This window comes from Triturus cristatus, chromosome 10, assembly GCF_964204655.1.
Source record: "Triturus cristatus chromosome 10, aTriCri1.1, whole genome shotgun sequence".
In the NCBI taxonomy this organism is placed as follows: domain Eukaryota; kingdom Metazoa; phylum Chordata; class Amphibia; order Caudata; family Salamandridae; genus Triturus; species Triturus cristatus.
Window position 1 is genome coordinate 401,288,469 of NC_140593.1, and position 15,143 is coordinate 401,303,611.

Here is a 15,143-nt window from a genome sequence, read left to right on the forward strand (position 1 = left end):
GGTTTCAAGAGTGCATCTGTGATGGACTGTATGGGTGGGTGAGGGTGTGTATGGTTGTGTTAGTGAGTGAATGTATATTTCAGTGGTACATGTGTGAGTAGCTACATATGTGAAAGGCAGTATATATGTGTGTTGGAGTAATTAAATGGCTGTAAGTGAGAGTGTGTGATTGTGAGAGTTCCTGTATGGATGAGTGTGTGCTTGTATCATTGATTGTATAAGAGCGTAAGAAAGGTGCTAGTATTTGTATGAGTAATTGAGCTGGTGTGTGTATAACTGTATAGGTGAGTAAATGGCAATGTGATTAATTATTTGCATGACTGCGTTGGTGTGTGAGTACCTCTATGGATGAGTGGCGGTGTGTGAGTGTCTATATAGGTGTATGAGTACATATGATAGTCATGTACTGAGTGACCATAAGTATGAGTGACTGTACAGGTGAGTGAGTGGATGGGTGTGTAGACCTAAGAATCAGTGAGTGGGTATGTAGTTATTGGTGTTGGAGTGTCTATGGTTTTGAGAATGGAAGTCTGTAATTTAGAGTGGGTGTATCAAAGGTTATATTAGGGTGTGAGAAGATGCATCAAATTATCACATGGATGATGTCATCAGTGATGTCATCAGTGATGTCATTTGAGATGTCATCAGTGATGTCATCAGTGATGTCACTGACCATGTCATGAGTGATGTAATATGTGACGTCATCAGCAATGCATTGCGGGGGCGCGAGTTATAGTTAGCTGAACTAACTATAACAGGGGAATTTCAATGGTTTTGTACGAGTGAAATGTCCAGCTAACTATTACACCCCTGAAACCTATGGTTTTTTATGTGAATTTCTAAGGTTTTTTAAATGCTAATTCCTAACTATAACGTGCCTGAAAACTATGGTTTTTTAAGTGAATTTCAAAGGTTTTTTAAATGCTAATTTCTAACTTTAACATAACTGAAACCTATGTTTTTTTTATGTGAATTTCAAAGCTTTTTAAAATGCTAGTTTCTAACTATGCCTGCAGAGGTAGGACATGTGAAGAAAGAAGAAAAAACACACAGAAAGAAGAAAAAGAAATGCAGAAAGAAGCTACAGAAGTCCTCAAAGACGAAGAAAAGTGCAGGAAGAAGAAAGACGTGCAGAAAGAACAAACAGAGGAGCAGAAAGAGTCTTTGTTCAAAATCCTCCTGTACCCTCAACTTTTTCAGATGGGTACTGGTGGTAACTGACTCTGACTAACCAGTCCTAGAGCCAGTGCTATGCTAAAAGACACTTAGAATACAGTTAAAACACCTACATACACTAGGGAACACTATGCATTGGGGTACCCCTGTTATTAGCATGACCTCCTCTGTAAGCCCCTAGTATATAATAGGGCAGGGGTATTAAAACTACCTCTTAAAATGCACCACAGGGCGCGTTTGCACACTGGTAAAGGGGGGGTTGAGCAAACACGCCCTATGGCCGTTTTAATTTGGGGGATAAAGTCCCCTTGAATCCTGAGTGTCCCTTGGGTGCAACTTGCCCATCAGGTATCTCTAGTTAGCACCACAGAGCTGCGTTGCAGAGAAAATAGGCATGGCCTGGACCACCTCTCTGCAACGCAGCACAGTGGTTCTTACTGGAAGCACCTGGTGGACTAGTTGGCCCCCATGGGCCCTCGGGATTGAAGGGGAATTATTTCCCCAACTTAAAACGCGCCATAGGGCGTGTTTGCACACGTCACCTCAGGCCCCGTCCCCTCCCTTCCCCACTGTGTAAACACGACCTGTGGCCGTTTTAGGTTGGGAGATTAACTCCCCTTGAATCCTGAGGGTCCCTAGTGGCAAATTAGCCCACTAGGTACATCCAGTAAGCACCATTGCAGAGAGGTGTAAAAAGGGGCACAGCCTGCACCACCTCTCTGCAACGCAGTGCAGTGGCACTTACTGGAAGCACCTGGTGGGCTAGTTGGCCCCCAGGGTCCCTTAGGATTGAAGGGGAATTATTTCCCCAACTTAAAATGTGCCACAGGGCGTGTTTGCACACGTCACCTCAGGCCCCGTCTCCTCCCTTCACCACTGTGTAAACCCGCCCTGTGGCCGTTCTAAATTGAGAGATTAAGTCCCCTTGAATTCTAAGGGTCCCTAGGGTCAAACTAGCCCACTAGGTACCTCCAGTAAGCGCCACAGAGCTGCGTTCCATTCAGGTGTAAAAAAGGGCGTGGCCTCTGAACACCTGTCTGCCACGCAGCTCCCTGGTGCATACTGGAGATACCTATTGGACTAGTTGGCCCTCAGGGACCCTCAGTATTAAAAGAGAGTTAATTCCCCAACTTAAAACGTGCCACGGGGCGCATTGGAACAGTGGTGAAGGAAGGAGGCGTGGCCTGAAGTGACATATCTGCAAACACACCCTGTGGCGCGGTTTAAGTTGGGTAATTAATTCCTCCTCAATCCTGAGGGTCACTGGGGGCCAACTAGCCCACCAGGTATCTCCAGTATGCGCCAGAGAGCTGCCTTGCAGAGAGGTGTTCAGAGGCCACACCCCTTTTTACAACACTCTGCAACGCACCTCCGTGGCACTTACTGGAGGTACCTGGTGGGCTAGTTGGCCCCCAGGGACCCTCCGGATTGAAGAGGAATTAATTCCTGAACTTAAAACGCGTCACAGGGCGTATTTGCACACATATCACCTCAGGCCTCGCCCCCTCCCTTCACCACTGTGCAAACGCTCCCCATGGCGTGTTTTAAGTTGGGGGATTACCCCCCTTGAATCCTGAGGGTCCCTGGGGTGCAACTACCCCACCAGCTACCTCCATTAAGCGCCACAGAGCTGTGTTGCAGAGAGGTGTAAAAAGGGGCGTGGCCTCAGAACACCTCTCTGCAACGCAGCCCCCTGGTGCATACTGGAGGTTCCTGGTGGGCTAGTTGGCCCCCAGGGACCCCCAGTATTCAAGGGGAATTCGTTCCCCATCCGCAAACGTGCCAGGAGGCGTGTTTGCAGAGTGCTGAAACGAGGGGGCGTGGCCTCCGGCACAATGCCGGTATTTCTTTTTTTTTTTTTTAAGAAGGGGGCCTGCGTAGCCCCCCTTCTTTTCCTCATTTTTTGGCCCTGGAGACCCCATCCCCCAGGGCCTGCCCCCTAATTATATATTTTTTTAATTAAATTTGGGAAGGGGGCCGCGTGGCCCCCCTCCCGAGGCCTTAATCAGCCCCGGGGACCCCATCACCCGGGGCATGACCTTTTAATTTTTTTATTTTTTTTGAGGGGGGCTGCGTTGCCCCCCTCCTCTGGCCACTAAAGGCCCCGGGGACCCCATCCCCCGGGTCCGGCCTTTCAAATTTATTAAAAAAAAAAAAAAAATGGGCCACTAATAGCCCTGGGGACCCCATCCACCGGGGCTGGCCCTCTCCGTTGGGGGCCGTGGGGGGTGCCCAATCCCCCCCGGGTCCCGCCGGCTCCCTGCCTCCTGCGGGAGCCGTCATTGCTTTTCCACATGGGGAGCTGCTTACATGCAGCTCCCCGTGTGGAAAAGCAATTTGGTTTGGATTTTGAAAGAGAGAGCACTGGAGGAACCATGGACTCAGAGAGGGGAAAAGTACTTACTTATGGAACTTTCCCAGTCCTCTCTCTGTGGCTACATATATGGTCCAATGAGATTACTCATCTGTTTTTTTTAAACAAATTGCCTGTGTAAGTCTTTCATTTCTGAATTTTCCAGTACACAACCGGCATTGATAAAGGCATCTGCCGAAATGCGTCTGCCAGGAGCTGTGAGAGAGGACATTGCGATAATGTAACAGTGCTGTATGGTGGCATTAAATCCCTGAAGTGCAACACAAGCATGTGTCAGACCCGTTTTTATCCGTAAAGCGGGATTGGTGGTGTATTTGTGGTGGAGGTCGGCTCCGCATACTGACACGCCTTTTGGTTTGGAGCTCCGCAAATCGCCGGCAACCCAGTGGACTCTGTGCATGGACTGCACAATGCGGCGCCCCCCAGCCTGGATATTGGTGTAGGCATTGGGGAAAGAGCAACAGATGGACTGTTGATGTGTTGTACTTCGGCGATGAAATCCGCCATGGATCGTGCAAAGTGAAAGGAACAGGCCGCTTGAGGGCTGACTAAGTCAGTGCACAAATATATGCACAAGCGGGTCACTGCGCCTGGCTCGCGATTCTAATGTTCACTGTCCCTTAAGCGTGATCGGTGCACTGGAGGAACCTTGGACTCAGAGAGGGGAAACGTACTTACTATGGAACTTTCCCAGTCCTCTCTCTGTGGCTACATCTATGGTCCAATGGGATTACTCATCTGGTTTTTTAAACGAATTGTCCGCGTAAGTCTTTCATTTCTGAACTTTCCAGCGCACAACCGGCATTGATAAAGGCACCCGCCGAAACGCGTCTGCCAGGAGCTGTGAGAGAGGACATTGCGATAATGTAACAGTGCTGTATGGTGGCATTAAATCCCTGAAGTGCAACCCAAGCATGTGTCAGACCCGTTTTTATCTGTAAAGCTGGATTGGTGGTATATATATATATATATAATGTAATCCCAAATGCAATGCAACTTCTGACAACAAGGGAACACGGACTCCAAAGATATGTGCTTCACCATGCAAAATTTATATTATACAGACATGACGATATGATGCGTTTCGGCCACCATGGGTGGCCTTGATCACATAAAGTCACGCGCTGCAAAAACTTCATTTTAAAACTTTTAAACACCACATTATAAAGGGTAAGTATGGCCATAGAAAACAGACTAATCCACATCGGGGATGGTAAAATTATATAATGAGACTCGTATGGATAAAATAAATACAGAAATACATCTTAAATATTAAAAGAGGATCTTGCTCTGATGTAATAAATATAAGCAGCTTCAATGCCAGAAATCTGCGCAGCAATTCACTATACTTGCTATCCACATGTAACATACAATACTGTGTTCTGCCACAGAAACTGAATTCAAAGCATATTGTGTCGGTATACTGGCTTAAATGCTGTAAACTATTAACTAACTTAGCTGCCATAATGAAAAATATATATGGTCTCTATATTGGAAACAAGATCCATGACCGATAAATTTCATTAGTGGACTAAGAAAACGATGTGCATGTTAACATGTTGCCCATACCCGTATATTTACACAGGCTTACAAAAACAGTGTATACAGTGCAAATACATTAAAGTGCCACTATACCTTAAAGTGCTTGTTTGCAAAGGGATAAAATTCATGTATGCTTCCAGGGTGGAAGAGAATGGCAGTCTTATAGTTAAGAACACTTCAGCCTTGCAGTAACTCCTAACTGCTAAATGGTTAGATGTAAATACCAGACCTTGAAACCATGAATCACACAAAACAAAACAGAACCGAAAAGCAGAAATATAGAAAATCAGAAAAACTGAAAACTGAAGTCAAAATGATATGATGAAAACAGGATAACAGCATATAGGCGTCTGAGAGCAAGGAACAATGGAAACTGAGAACAGGTTGGCAGAGCAGATAATCTAACTTTACGAGAGAGGAGAAGTTACAAGAAATTGTGTAGGTCCTCCCTGTTGTTGAAACCATTCGGTGCTCTGGAGTCCAGTTCCAATATGAACTTAGACTCTAGCTATTTGAGGATTTTCTCCCTGTTGCCGCCTCTTCTCAATGGAGATTTATATGACTTTGTAAAATGGCGCTAAAGATATAGGCGAGACAAAAAAATGCTTTTTCAATGGAAACATTGTCCTAACTATAACTACCCACTGGCAACCGCCATCTACTAGTGGTTGTCAGTGGGTAGTTATAGTTAGGACCATGGTTCAATTGAAAAAGCATTTTTTGACTGTAAATGTATCACCTACTGGGGGTTACCAGTGGGTAGTTATAGTTAGGATCATGTCTCCATTGAAAAAGCATTTTTTGAGTTCCCTATAACTTTAGCGCCATTTGGCAAATTTTTATGAAATTTTTCAACAAAAGTGCCATAGTGAGTCTCGTGCGTGGAAAGTTTCGGGGTGATCCATAAAGCAGTGGCTGAGAAAAAAGGGTGTGTCAAGAAAATGTGTTTTCCCATGTTAATTCCCATTGAACCTTTAGACACACCTGAAGCCCAAACCGCTGGATGAAATTGCACCAAATTCGGTAGAAAGGTAGATTGGTAACGCAGATTGTGCTTTCTGTTATTTCATGTAAAGCCGTTCAGTAGTTGTTTAAAAATGTAGGAAAATAAAGAAAGTGATATCTGTGGCCGCAAAGATTTCGCTAAAAATAATAAGTTAGTGCAGTGAAATGCAGAGCTCTGATTGGCTGCCAACACTTCAACCAAGAAGTTTTCGCAGCCATCTTGGGCCTCCCCCACATTTTTTTAAAGAAAAGAGGGCAGGGTTCGAATACCTCAAACAGTCGGTCCTGGAGTGCCTACCCTCGGGAGGTAGCGGTTTGCTTTTCCATGGTGGGAGCTCATAGCTCCCACCAAGCAAAAGCAAACATATCTCCGCTTTCTGCAAGCCGGAGCTGTCAAACAGCTCTGGCTTGCAGAAAGTGGAGTTTTCATCTGTTTCCTTGAACGCAAATATGCATGCAGGGAATCAGATTAAAACATTTGCTCTGACAGACAGGGAGCTGCCTTTCAGCAGCCCCCTGTCTGTCAGAGCAATGCCAGCACCTGCAGGAAGTGGGGTACTGTCTGGGACCAATGGGGCCTTGAGGCTCCCCCTGTGGTCCCATTACATATTTGGTGCCCTAGGGGCACCCAGGTGACATGACCAGGCCCAGGGGGATGGGATCCCCGGGGCCAAAATCAGCCTGGGGAGAGGGGATGCACGACCCCCTCGCCATACTAAAAAAAATAAAAACGATAAATCATCCAAGTGTGTTTTCTCTGCAGTTCCAACTTGTAAAGTAATCTGTTGAATATGCTTAAGCAACAATCACATTGGCAAAGTTACAGACATGCAAGGTCACTGGAGACATTTCCTTGTTGTCCGTTATGCAACTGTAGTGTAGAAGATCCATTATACATTTACCTGACAAGGTAGCACTTACTAATTAGCCAGTATGAAGTGCACCAGTTGGTTAGAGGTGTTGCACAAAATGGTGGCACCTTGGATAAATAAGCAGGGAAGGATTCATTCTGGCGTGATGCTCATTTAACAGAGGCACTTACAGATATAAACAAAGCAGGTGCCCAAGTTGAAATCCCACTTCTGTAAAGTACTAATCATCCTAACTTCGTGTGCATGGCCAAGGCAAATCAAGTGTGTTTTCTCAGCATTTCCTTTTTTTTCAAGTATTTTTATTGCACATTTTAAATAAATACATACATAGCAACACCCACTTCCCACCCCCCAACCCACCAAGCCCCACTTGCTCAATGAAATTAGGGAACCGCAACTCGACTTTCAATATATAGAGAATAAAATATACCCTCATTTCATTTAAATACTAATGCTTATAAATATCAGATTATCAATTAAACCATTATTTGCACATATTTAAAGTGCAGAGTGCTAAAGTTAAAGTTACTGTGTGCCCACTCCAGGGTCCATAGGGTCCCTTAAGGAAAGGATCACCTCAGCCACTTGGTTAAGGGCACCCAGATTTGTTATCCTTTCTTTCATGCCTGATTTCCCTTTCTAGCATAAACAGCTTTTTCTAGGTCATAAACTGATAATCATCAGGCCAACAACTGTTGAAACAATGGAGGGTTATGGTCCAGCCATGCGGAGGTGATAGTTAATCCAAAAATGGCCATCGAGACACAGAGAAAAAACTCTGCATCCTCTACCATTTCTCCTTTTTGTCTTCCTAATAAAATCAGTGTTGGAGTTAAAGAGACTTTTAGCTCCAGTTTGTAATACAAAACGCTAGTGATTTCATTTTTCAAAGGAATAAGGGTTCTACATGTTGCAAACATATGTATTATGTCTGCACTAAACAAAGCACACCGAGGACACCTTGTCCCTTTGCCATCACCCCAATTCGCAATCCCAAAATTATTTCAGTGCCCTTCTAGGTTTGGAGTAAGCCCAAAGAGACCTTGTAAATATACCATTGAATATCTTCAGCCAATAATTTGAAAATTCTAAAGGAATAGCTCTAAAGAAGTATAACATTTTAGGAAAGAAGATCATCTTAATTATGTTACATCTACCCACTATTGTAAGGTGTACATTATTCAGTCTAGCAAGCTCCTTTTTGGTCTTCCCAATAATAATTAATAATTTCATCTAAATCAGCTGTAATACTGACGCCCAAATTTAGCGATTTTTAACCACTTGGTTATCTACCATTAATATCTTATCATTAGTAACAATTTGGGTCTTGTCCTTCAACGAGTGTCCTGAGATCTCCCCAAATTTTATTGCTTCTTTCTCAAGTATCTTAAGGGCTATTTCTGGTTTGGGGGTCACAAGAGCAATATTATCTGCATATGCTAATTTTTAGTTTCATATCCTTACACTATGACCGGTGGAATTCCTGCATTTCTCTCTAATTTCCATATAAATGGATCAATATATATTGAAAACAAAAGTGGAGAACACGGACATCGTTGCCACGACCCCCGTGAGATCTCAAATTGTTCAGTTGTATCACCCGAGACAAACATATTAGCTACAGGCTTATAATACAGAGCCTTTACTGCCTGTATAAATCCTGGTCTGATACCCATTGTTTGCATGGTGTCCCAAAGGTAGTGCCAGGAGACCCTATCAAAGACCTTCTCTGCATCAGGCAGAATCAAAGCCATAGGGTCCCCTGACATTTGCACTGCATCAAAAAGAGAGATAACTCTCCTAATGTGATCTGTAGTATCCCTCCCAGAGATGAAGCCATGTTGTCGATTAGATACTATATTTGGTATCACCTGCGCTAACCGTACGGCTAAAGCATTCAAATAGATTTTTGAATCTCTATTAATTAGAGTTATCAGGCGATATGACCCAAGTGCTTTGACAGGTTTTTTCTTTTTAGGAAAAACAACAATTGTGGCCATAGACCAGGGATCCGGGGGAGGGGGGGGAGAGCCACAATATATTTGATCGAATAATATCATCACATGTTCTTTAAGTTGGCCAGCAAACGTTCTATAAAATTCTAAAGGAATCAAGTCAGTGCCTGCGGCCTTACCAGAGGGGGGACTATTCAAGGTGAAATAAATGTCATTCCTGGAGTTCTCTCTCATCTATAGTCAACTTATTTAAGGGCACTGACTTTAGGAAGTCAGCTATGTTCTTGGTATTACTTTTAGTTCTTTTGGAATATAAATGTCGATAATAAGTCCGAAAACTGGCTCTAATCTTTATAGGGTCAGAAACTAACTCATTTGAGGGATCTTTAATTTCTGGAACTTCACTAGCTGTGTTTTTTTGTCTGGTTCTCACAGCTGAGTGATGCCCTACTTGCTCACTATAGTCATGTTTTTTTCCCCATACTGTTAGCTTATCTGCTGCCCTATTTGAAAAGATCTCATTTAATGCTGCTCTTGCAGATATTTCCTCAAATTGGACCTCCCCCACTGCTCCTCCCTGTTGAACTACTGTAACCAGAATTTCTTCTGCTGCAGCCAAGATATCTTGTTTAACTTGAGTGATTTGTTTTTCCTCCTTCTCCCGGTTCAGAGAAAACTGTAATGTCTCCCCCCGGTATACATGCCTTCAGCGTGTCCTACACCACACCAATTGAAGCACTTCCTATGTTCTTCTTGAAAAGATATAGTAGTCCAATTTCTCATATGTCTACAGTAGTACTCGTTTACCAACAGGGCATGCTCAAAGCTCCATGAGGTTTTAGTTTTAATCCCATTTCCTTGAACCTCTAATACTAGGGGATTATGATCCGATAAAAAACGAGGGTATCGGTCAATTTTACAGTTGTGTATATAAATATATTTGACACCAAAAAGTAATTTAATCAAGCATGTGATTGATGTGGCGCTGAATAATACATATACCCATGCTCTGAAGGTCTCTTCTTACTCCACATATCAACTGGTCCATGATCCCTACAGATAACTTTTAGGGCTGGATTCACTTTGAGTTTCCGACCTATATAGCTTTGATGCTCTCCCATATCCCAATTACTGGGTAGATTAATATTCAAATCCCGACATAAAATAATTGGTAGAGACCAGTGCGCCAACTCATTAGATAACCAATCAACAACATAAGGATCATCCAGTATGCTCTCATACACAGAACACAATGTAAATTTAAATCCATGTGTAGAATGGCATTCCACCATTACCCATCTACCTTGTTTCTCGACCCGTACTTGAGAGAACAGTATACCATCATTTTGGGCTAAAATTGCCAAAGCCCCAATACGTGTGACTTGTGAAGTACCCCCAATTAATCAATATCCGAGTGAATATAATACATCTCTCTGAGACCCTTCACTATGTGTCTCTTGAAGACAGATTATATCTGCCTTCAAAGTGTAATGACCCATTGAAACTCTCGAACTTTTCTTAGAGTCATTCAGCCCACAAATATTAATGGTAGCAATCCACAGCTTCCCTTGCCCTGCCATTAAATCATCTTAAATACCAGACCTTGTTTACAAACTTTCGAGCACCATGAGGATGCAGAGCCCTATGTCTTTCAGTTTAAGAAATCCCTTACTCCATAATCTTCTATTGCAAGCGTGTGGATTCCTCTACCAATCTCCCCCAAAAAAGTCCCCAAAAAAACATCTCTACTAAACCTTAAGTCCACCCTTTCACCTACAAACAAAATATGAGCAATCAGGCCTAGCCTGCGTGATAGACGTTTATAACAACAAGACCCATCACCTTGATCCCCCTCCTACGTGATTTCCATTGTTATTCAATTTCCGACTACCTTTCCTTATCCTAGTACGACCTAATTTTCCTACTTCTAGCTTTGTTATCCCATTTATTATACCTTATATCTTTACTCATGTATTGGAGCCACCTGCAAGTTCTTTTAAGTAACCCTGTGCCTGGATTTCGGACACAAAACTACAGATGCGCCCATTAACAATAACTTTCAGTCTTGCCGGATTTTGCAGATATACTTTGGCTCCCAATTTCTGAAATGGAGTGAACATCTGTCATAGGCGCCAACTTCATTCAACTGTAGCATGGGCAAAATCAGACTTTGCGAAAATAGATAACCCCTCAAATTCTTTTTTAGCATTTGGTTGAGCCTGATCATGAATACGCTGTCTCAACAGGAAACTGCAGATATATACAATCACTGCCCGTGGTCTTTCTGCGTTACCGGAATGTTGATTTTTCAGCATTGGGGGAAACAATGCACTCTTTGTATTTCTTTATCCCAGTCCTATTTTGTCATATCTGGAAAGGCGACCCTTAAAAGGTTCACTATAAATAATCTAGCATTAACCCCTTCAGAGCCTTCAGGTATCCCCAGGAGCCGCAACTAATTTCTTCTTTGTCTGTTTCCTTGGTCTACCAGTTTCCAAATCACATCATTCATCATGGATTCTTGAGATGCCTTTTGCGGTTTTAAGACAGCAACCTCCATTCAAGGCTCTCTGTCCGTGCTTCCACCACTGACATCATTTCAGCCATATCACAGCATGTCTTGCTCATCTTCCTTATCGCACCCTGTAGCTTCTTTGATGCTTGTCGGCCCGAAGGCTGTCGCTTCAGGCTTCCTCCTTCATCTGTTTGATAGAGGAGAAAATTGCAGTAAGGGAATGCTCTACCGTGTTGCTTAACTCTGGCTCAGCTGCCCCGTGTGCCATTTCTACCCATTCTTCCACAGTCGGATCTTTCTCAGTGTTTTCTCCATCTGTATAAGCCAACTGCATTGCCGAGTAGTCCCATCTCAGTTTTGGTGTGTCTCTCCAGCTCATTTCTCCTTGTCGGGTGCTTCCTTTTATTCCCTCCCATTTTTTTCTTTTTTAGTGAGGATTTTGTTTAGCTTTTTCTTTGTGTTAGTAGCACTGATTCCTCCAATTAACTACTTACTGTCACTTGAGTTCGAGAGAACATCATCACTTGAGGATAAGTTGCCAATAACTGATGTCTTAGAATCATCAGTCAATGAAAAAAATGTATCACCCATTGTATCCAAGGAAAAGACTGCATTTTGCTTTGGCCCACCTAATTTACCCTGAGTTGTCTAGGAGAAACAAGTATCTCCTGGGGATACAGCTACAACAACCCCTGACCCCCAGTATCATCCTGACCAGAGGAAACAAGACTGCTCCATAATTGTTCTGTAGTCACTCTCCCAAATAGAGCTTCTGAAGACACCAATTCCAGCTCAACCGAAGGTGAGGCAATTAATGCGACATTTGGCTCGCCGTTCTTATTGCTAATCAGCTCACTGTGGATTGCCGCCAAGGCTTCACTTGGAGTGATCTTGATAATATCTGAGGCACGCATTGGATCCATTCCTTGAAATACATTAATTTCTGGTGGCTGGAAACAAATCGACTATTAAAGGTTGAGATCCTCCAGGCTCTGTCAAATTGGCTCCGTGGGTGAGCCGCTGTGTCAGTTTCTTTCTGATTTCTGGCTCCAGCTTCCATTTGCCTGCCACTTCGTCCCCCTTCCTACTGCCTTTACTTTCGTTGTTGATCTCACAGCTACTCGGTGGCTGTGACATAGCAGTAGCAGCCGGCCTGGCTGCACCAGTCGCAGTCGCAGAGGGTAGTGGTTGAGGTTTTGCAGTTTTGGCTCCTCTTCACTTCATTTCTTCAAGTGGACCACTTAATTTTGCCCGCTGCACCTCGGTCATAAGGCAGAAAAAACATCTCGTCAGCCCGAGAGTAACCACAGAGGCCAGGTAAAGTACAGTTCTCTGGTTCAAGCCGCCCTTACGATTGAGGATTTACCCTCTGTGTTGCAGCAGGACTGATGCCTGCTACTCCGTAACCGACTTATTCCGCCATTCAACTTGGACTTCAGCTATTCACATGCCAAGGTCCTTGCAGAATCTCCCGCCAGGAGCCACTTAGGGGCATACGCAGCCAGAACCAACTTTGGTCCAGACTAGGCTGTAACAAATAACCCCCCCCCCCCCCGCAGACAGTCCTGATGAAGACCCGTAGTGACTACCGAAAGGAGCACATCGTGGGTTGAAACGTCGACGATACAACAAGGCTCACACCAACCTGCATACCAAAAGGAGCATTAATAGCAACCAGGTCTCATGGTTATGAGTCTGGCCATTAGAAACCTTGTCCTGTCCCCTGTATATAAATCCTGAACCATCTTGTATATATTGCACAAATTGATTTTTCACTTAAGCACATATGTCACATGAGCACCATATATTTCACCCATTGCAAACAGCCGTTTTGTATCTTTGAAAAATGAACATATGTGAATGAATTAATTCGGATAAAATGCAAAGTGGATATGCACTTAATGTGTTATTGTGATTATTCCTGATAAATTTGTACATGTGTCTAGGCGTGTGTGATATCCATGCCCTGTGAATAGTTGGGCTATGCGACACTTTGTGCGCATATGAAATAACTCTTGAGAACCCGCCAGATCCACTTTTTTGTTGATAAACTTTATACCCAGGTTCTCAGGGACACCGGGTCGCTCCCTTTTGTTATTTGGCCGTTATGATCGCAGCATCTGTAGCTTCAGTTTCGTCGTTGACTGTGGCGTTTACTTTCCTGGCTCTCCACCATTACACAAGTTTCTCCTCATGTAGCTTAGGCGTTGTAGCTGACCAATGAGCTGTTGAGGTGAGGGTAGAGCAGTGAGCGGCCGGGAATGTTACACAAGTGCCATCTTGCTCTGGTTGTTTTCTCTGCATTTCCACTGTACAAATATATCTGTAATCCTTGATGGAGGGGTTTGCATCCTTGCTTTTCTCGAGTGCAAAATTTCATGTAGTGTCTGTAATAAGGGGGTTCTTTCTTGACATCTGCTGTTGAGACCTGAGATTGTGTTCTAAACATTTACAAACTACAAGAATGTAAACTTGCCTACAAGCCCACCCCATATATATTAGTGGTGTGCAACGTCTTACGGCCCTTTTCCTAGGATGATGGACAACTTACTAAAATAATCTCCCAATGCTTTTCCCGCCCATTTTGGAGATGCCTTCCTCATGCCTTGGAATACGATTTCATCTCCACCAAACAAAGAAGCACTTACTTCTGCAAAGTAAAAATCATCCAAGTGTGTTTTCTCTGCAGTTCCCCAATTCTAAAGATATCTGGGGAAGATGCTCAAGGAACAATACATTGACAAAGTTACAGGCACACAAGGTCACTGGAGACATTTTCTCGCTGCCTTTTACACAGCTGGAGTGTAGGCGATGCACTATACATTTACCCAAAGAGATTGCACTTACTAATTAGCCAGTTGAAAGTACTCCAGTTGAGTAGAGGTGTTGAACAAAATGGTGACCTATTCTTGGATAAATACGCAGGGCAGGATTTATTCTGGCATGATGCTCATTTCACAGAAATTAGACCTCAACAGTTTATAGTTAGCGTTTTTTTTTTTAAACCATTGAATTTCACTGAAAAACACAAAGGTTACAGCAATGTTATATTTAGGAAATAGAATTTAAAAAACCTTAGAAATTCAATGACAAAACCAAAGGTAACAGAGACGTTATAGTTAGAAAATAGAATTAAAAAAACCTTAGAAATTCACTGAAAAAAGAATAGTTACAGGGATGTTAAAGTTAAGCTCACAAAACCAGAGAAGCTCAGCAGTTATAGTTATCTGAGGTAACTATACCTTACACCCCTGCAATGCACTGCTCATGACCTCACATATTACATCACTCATGACATGGTCAATGACATCACTGATGACATCTCAAATGACATCACTGATGTACTTTACCCAGATTTCAAGGGACCTCGACCCGAGAGGCCAAAATTATTCCATCGTGTTCGTGGCCAAGGATTGTGTTCTAAACATTTACAAACTACAAGTATGTAAACTTGCCTACAAGCCCCACCCCATATATATTAGTGTTATGCAACATCTTCCGGCCCTTTTCCCAGGATGATGGACAACTTACTAAAACAATCCCCCAATGCTTTTCCCGCCCATTTTGGAGATGCATTCCTCATGCCTAGGACTACGATTGTATCTCCACCAAACAAAGAAGCACTTACTTCTGAAGACCCCCAACAACAGCTCAGCAACCTTGAGCATCTTCAGCATCCAGCACCACTTGCAGTTCCCCCATAG